This window comes from Spea bombifrons, chromosome 1, assembly GCF_027358695.1.
Source record: "Spea bombifrons isolate aSpeBom1 chromosome 1, aSpeBom1.2.pri, whole genome shotgun sequence".
NCBI lineage: Eukaryota > Metazoa > Chordata > Amphibia > Anura > Pelobatidae > Spea > Spea bombifrons.
Genome location: NC_071087.1, coordinates 69,568,825 through 69,574,824, shown reverse-complemented (window position 1 = coordinate 69,574,824; position 6,000 = coordinate 69,568,825). Strand labels below are relative to the sequence as shown.

General features: G+C 38.4%; 1 protein-coding gene across 1 annotated transcript in view; it reads right to left on the bottom strand.

Moving 5' to 3' along the window:
- Positions 1-2,438: 2,438 nt before the first annotated feature.
- PAQR3 (progestin and adipoQ receptor family member 3) overlaps positions 2,439-6,000 on the bottom strand; it is a 288,454-nt gene continuing 284,892 nt past the window's right edge. Inside the window, exon 8 of the mRNA XM_053463314.1 lies at positions 2,439-2,469. The gene's annotated coding sequence lies outside the window, so the exon portion shown is untranslated. The remainder of the gene's footprint in view (positions 2,470-6,000) is intronic.

Below are 6,000 nucleotides of genomic sequence, written 5' to 3'. Positions count from 1 at the left end.
AAGTTCTTCTGCCCAAACTACTGCTACTGAGAGAGGAGTTCCCGGCAGCAGCAGCCCAGGACTTAGATGATCCCAACAGTGGACAGCCTCCCACCAGCTGGAGATAGGTACTGTGCGGCAGCAGCGGCAAGGCGCAGCACGAGACAGGAGCACAATGCGGGTAGTCAGCCAAGCCAGGGGTCAGATACACAGAGCGCGTAGTCAGCCGAGCCAGGGGTCAGATTCACGGAGCGGGTATTCAGACGAGCCAGGAGTCAAAACCAGAAGTCACAGGCGAAGGTACAAAATCGTAGCGCAAAAGGGGAGTCAGGCAAGCCAAAGGTCAAAACACAAAACTGGTAACACGAGCAGAATTCAATTAGACTTGAAAGACCACAACAGGGTGCCTGTGAAAGGCACAGCCGGCTTTTTAAAACTGGTGCCAATTCACAAGCCCCTCCCGGACCAGAACAAAGGCCACGCCCCCCAGCCGTCAATCAATCCCCAGACGAGCGCGAGCCCGGGAGGCGGACCGACGACCAGACGCGTACCCCGGGGAGATGTTCTCCCGGGAACCGCGGCCAACCCTCGGCCCGCTACTAGCCCCTGTGCGGCGAGCGGAGGACCGCCCGCCTTCCCGAACGGCCGGCGTTCGAGAAGCGCGGCCGATTCTCCTCCCGGCGGCGTCCGGAGCCACCGGGACGGTGACACCTTATCTGTTTGTCAGTTTGTTCATCCAAGTTAACTTTATGGATTCTTTGAAGTTTTGCCAATTTTATATATAGCTCTGATAGCGTATCTTGTTTCATAACATCCTTCCCTTTATTTGTGCCCATTTTTATAAAGGAGCCTCGTATTACGCATTTAAAGGTACTCCAGATTGCCATATCAGAGACCTCCCCATTATAATTGAAATCAAGGATCTCTTTTGCTTCTCTCAGTATATTTTCTTTATTCTTATCGCTTTTTAAAAGATTCTCATTAAGTCTCCATTTCGGCTTGATATTATAGTGTATATTATTTAATATCTCCAAAAAGACTGGAGCGTGGTCTGACCATGTAATCGGATCTATCCTTGTCTTAATTATTTTTTCTAGTGTTGGTGCTGAAACCAAAAAATAATAGAAACATTTTCGGTGGGTTTCTGTCAAACTTATGGTCAATAGTACAATTGTAATCTCCACCTATTATTAGTCTGCCCATCTGAATTTGTTACATTCTGGACAATAAATGTTCCAAAAATCTTAGAGGGGATTGGTTAGAAGCATAGATATTAACTATGGTATAAGTTATATAATTTATCTTAGCTATGAGTATTTGAAATCTCCCATTTCTGTCACTTTCATCATAGATATGTTAAAATTTTAATCTATTTGATATAAGTATCGCTATGCCCCTTTTTTTAACCCTTTTTTGACCTATCAGATTTGCATGGTATAAAGTTGGAAAACGGGCATATTTCCACAAATTTGACAGGGGAATAATCCAATTTGTCTCCTGTATTAAAGCTAAATCAATTTTATTATCTCTAAGGGAATTATAGAGAAAGCCCCTCTTCTGGGGTGAATTCAGTCCCTGGCAATTCAGGGACATACAATTTAGTGACATTTATATCTTTATATTTGTTTGCTTTTACTGATTTTTTACTCCTGCTTATCTTGTTCTTAACTTCCCCTAACTTACTTAACATACATATACTTAACACATTCATTCTACCGTGTTTCCCCGATAGTAAGACACCCCCGATAGTAAGACGTATCGGGGGTTTCAGAGGGGTCGGCTAATATAAGCCGTACCCCGAAAGTAAGACATATGTCTTACTTTCGGGGAAACACGGGGGATTTGCCGGGTCCGCCACTCTAAGGGGCCGGGAAGTCCCCACCAAGGCCGGCCTTACGTGTCTGCGGCCGCACAGGATTTAAATTAAAACATCGGGGTTTTTTTTTAACTTTATTTAACATCCTCCATGTTAAATAAAGTTTTTTTAACTTTATTTAACATGGAGGATGTTAAATAAAGTTGAAAAAAACCCCCGATGTTTTTATTTAAACCCTGTGCGGCCGCAGACCCCTAAGGCCGGCCCCTTAGAGCAGGGCCGACCTTTGGGGTGTGCGACCGCACAGGGCGCCACACTCCAGGGGGTGCCAACCTGCGGCACCCGGCACCCCTCCAGAGACGGACAGTAATGTCCGCCGCTGGAGGAGCAGGCTCGCAAGGGAGCGGTATCGGAGGTCTTTAACAGACCTCCGGCTCCCTTGAGTGATTTTAAGCCGGGTTCAACCCGGCTTAAAATCACTCAAGGGAGCCGGAGGTCTGTTAATGACCTCCGATACCGCTCCCTTGTGATCTGCGCGGCAACAGCTGTTGTGCGCCGGGGTTTCTTGTCAGATCCCGGCGCACAACACTGAAGCCGCGCCCACCGCTGTCCGTGCCCTCTGAACCAGGAAGAAGACAGAACTGAAGAAGAGGAGCGAAGAGGAGGAAAAGAAGCTGAAAGAAGAAAGGAAAGGTAGGAAAGCATTAAGTGAGAGTGGATTGGTGTATATGTGTGTGGATTGGTGTATGTGTGTGTGGATTGGTGTATATGTGTGTGGATTGGTGTATATGTGTGTGGATTGGTGTATATGTGTGTGGATTGGTGTATATGTGTGTGGATTGGTGTATATGTGTGTGGATTGGTGTATATGTGTGTGGATTGGTATATGTGTGTGGATTAGTGTATATGTGTGTGGATTAGTGTATATGTGTGTGGATTTGTGTATACGTGTGGATTTGTGTATATGTGTGTGGATTGGTATACGTGTGGATTGGTAGGTGTGTTGATTGGTAAGTGTGTGAGAGTGATGGGTGTTATGATGTACCATTTCCAATGTCTTTTTCATGATCTAATTATGCTCTAAAAGTACATCATAACTCCCATCACTCTCAATTTTTTCCCAATATAAGACATACCCCGAAAGTAAGACATAGTGGGGCTTTTAGGGATAAAAAGAAAGTAAGACACTGTCTTACTTTCGGGGAAACACGGTATTAACTTCCATACCATTGAGTATTGTTCTAAACATCATACTCAATCTGAACCTACTGCCATCGCAGGAAACCTGGGCAAAAGGGGGTAAGGCGGCAATTTAAATTATATACATCTATTAAGCCTGTCACAGACAACTGAATGACCCCCTTGTCTATAAAAAACTTAAAAGTAATCCTATCAATGAAATGAAAAAGAGCTATACTCATTTATTGGATCTAGGAAGGCAACAGGGCATTTTGAATAAAAAGGAACATCAATTTTTAAATACATTATATCCACGTACACCAACTTTTTACATATTGCCAAAAATTCATAAAAATCTGACCAACCCCCCTGGTCGACCAATAGTTTCAGGCATAGGATCTCTTTCTGCTAATTTATCCCAATATGTCGATATATGTCTACAACCAATGGTACTCAAAACAAAATAATATTTAAAAGACTCTACGAGTCTTATACATTTGCTGAAGGATATTGAATGGACAGAAAAATATATATTGGTAACATGTGATGTTTCCTCTCTTTATACTAATATCAATCATGATAGAGGCTGTAAAGCAGTGGAATTATTTTTGAATCAAGATACTTCCATCCCTAAAATACAAATCAACTTCATTATTTCAGCAATCAAGTGGATATTGCAAAATTACTATTTTGTCTTTGAGGATATTTTTTTTCTACAACAACAAGGTACAGCAATGGGCACTCGCTTCGCTCCCAGCTATGCAAATTTATTCATGGCGCATTGGGAAGAATCTTTTGTTTTTTCGCCACATAGCTGGGAGACAAAGCTGATTGCCTATCGCCGCTATATGGACGATATGTTTTTCATTTGGTCTGGTACCACAGAATAACTTAATTTGTTCTTCTCTTACCTTAATAACAATGATTGGGGTATTAAATTAACTATGGAACAAAGTGTTCAAGAAATTGCTTTTTTAGATCTTTTAATTTATGTAGATAACTTACAACTTTATACCAAAACATATTTTAAGCAAGTAGACGTTAATAGTTACGTTTTATTTAGCAGTGGACACTACAGTCCCTGGCTAAAAGGAGTCCCGAAGGGGGAACTAATAAGAGTAAAACGAAATTGTACGAAGGAGGATGTATTTAAACAACAGGCTAATAAAATTAAAAATGATCTTTTGCAAAAAGGGTACCCACAAGAACTACTGAACAAGACTCTGATGACTCTAAAATCGAACAGAAAGATTTATTACAATCTAGAACAACAAAAAGAACAATCAATAATCAAGAAGATATACCTTTAGTCTTAAATTTTGACAAACGTCATTTTGAGATGAAGAAAATAATTAAACGACATTGGCCCCTTTTACTAAAAGATGATGATCTACAAAAAATACTTCCAACCAACCCTAGAATTATATTCAGAGGGGCACCTAATTTAAGCCGTGACTTAACTTCTAGTTATACTAGACCACCAAAGAACAATCAAAATGAACATTTTTTAAACAGACACAAGGGTTTTTTTAAATGTGGTTATTGCACTACATGTCGAGATACTAAGTCTAAGAGTAGTGACACAATAACAAATTTTACATCTAGTGTTACAAACAAACAATATAAAATAAGACACTTAATAACATGTCACACCAAGGGAGTCATATATTTATTGCAATGCCCATGTGGCCTGCAATACATAGGCAGAACGATTCGCCCGTTACATAAAAGAATAGACGAACATGTTAGAGGAATAAAAACAAAAAGGTTTTATATATATAATTGTATTTACATATTATATTTATGTTTATATAAAAAAAATGTTTATGGATACATATTATGGAAAGGAAGCGATTTTTTTATGTATTATACAAATGTATGTTTTATATTTATTTCATTAATTTGTTTATATGTAATTTTATATTCTGTATAGATATTCATCATGAATTTATACAAATTTTATCTATGCATTTGCACTAAAATATATGGTATTTAATTTTATCTCTATTTGATCTTATATTTATTTTTAGGGGTATATATTATAAATTATGAAATAGAGAGATTGTTAATTAAAGATGTATTTTATAATTGATAAATATTTATACATTCTGATGATTATTCGAATATTTATTATATTGACAGATTAGAATTAATTTTGTATATTATATATTTTTTGTGCTAATGTATGGATGTATTCTTAATTGATTGTTCAAATATATATTATGGCATATGAATTCATTATGTACCATTGCTATTTGTTTTAATATAACAAGGGTTAAAAAATATACTATAGAGAGTTAATTGACATCTGATACAATGTATTTTTGTCAAATATCTCACAATGTAACAAAAGCCGATTAACACGTCATAGAGAACTAATTGAAACTGGATACAAAGTAACAGGAGACAATTAACATGCCACACATGAGATCAAGTATTTAAGGAGGGAGGAGAGAACCAACCAACACGTCACTGAAGAAGCCCTATTGGGTGAAACGCGTTTGCGTGTTGGATTATCGTCATCGCGCTAAATCTGCAAATCGTTTACCTTGAAAAGGAACGCTGAGACTTAGATGCGCTATAGATTGCTTTTTTAAAAGCACGCTATATATTTTTTTAAATATTAAATATATATTTATACTTCACCTCCCTGCCTTTCTGTTCTTATATCGGCTAAATCCGGATTGCTGCTGTGTGGACGACGCAAACTTTCGAGGAGGGCATCTCCAAAGCAATTTGTTCGGCGGGAACGAAGCCGGCATTTTTTCGTTATATATCCCAACAAGTCAGAGCAAACTCATTGCTCATTCTCATGTGAGTGGAACACCATACAAAGATATATTTGATTTTCACATATTTTGCGGAAAGCACTATGATTTTTGTTTTTTTTCTTTTTCTATATATTGACACGCGATATTGACACAACGAACGAAAACTGGAAACCAATATAAGTATTTGTTTATTTTTTATTATATTGCACTTGTATTGAATTAACAAATCACTATTTCTCACAATTTTAGGCGCAA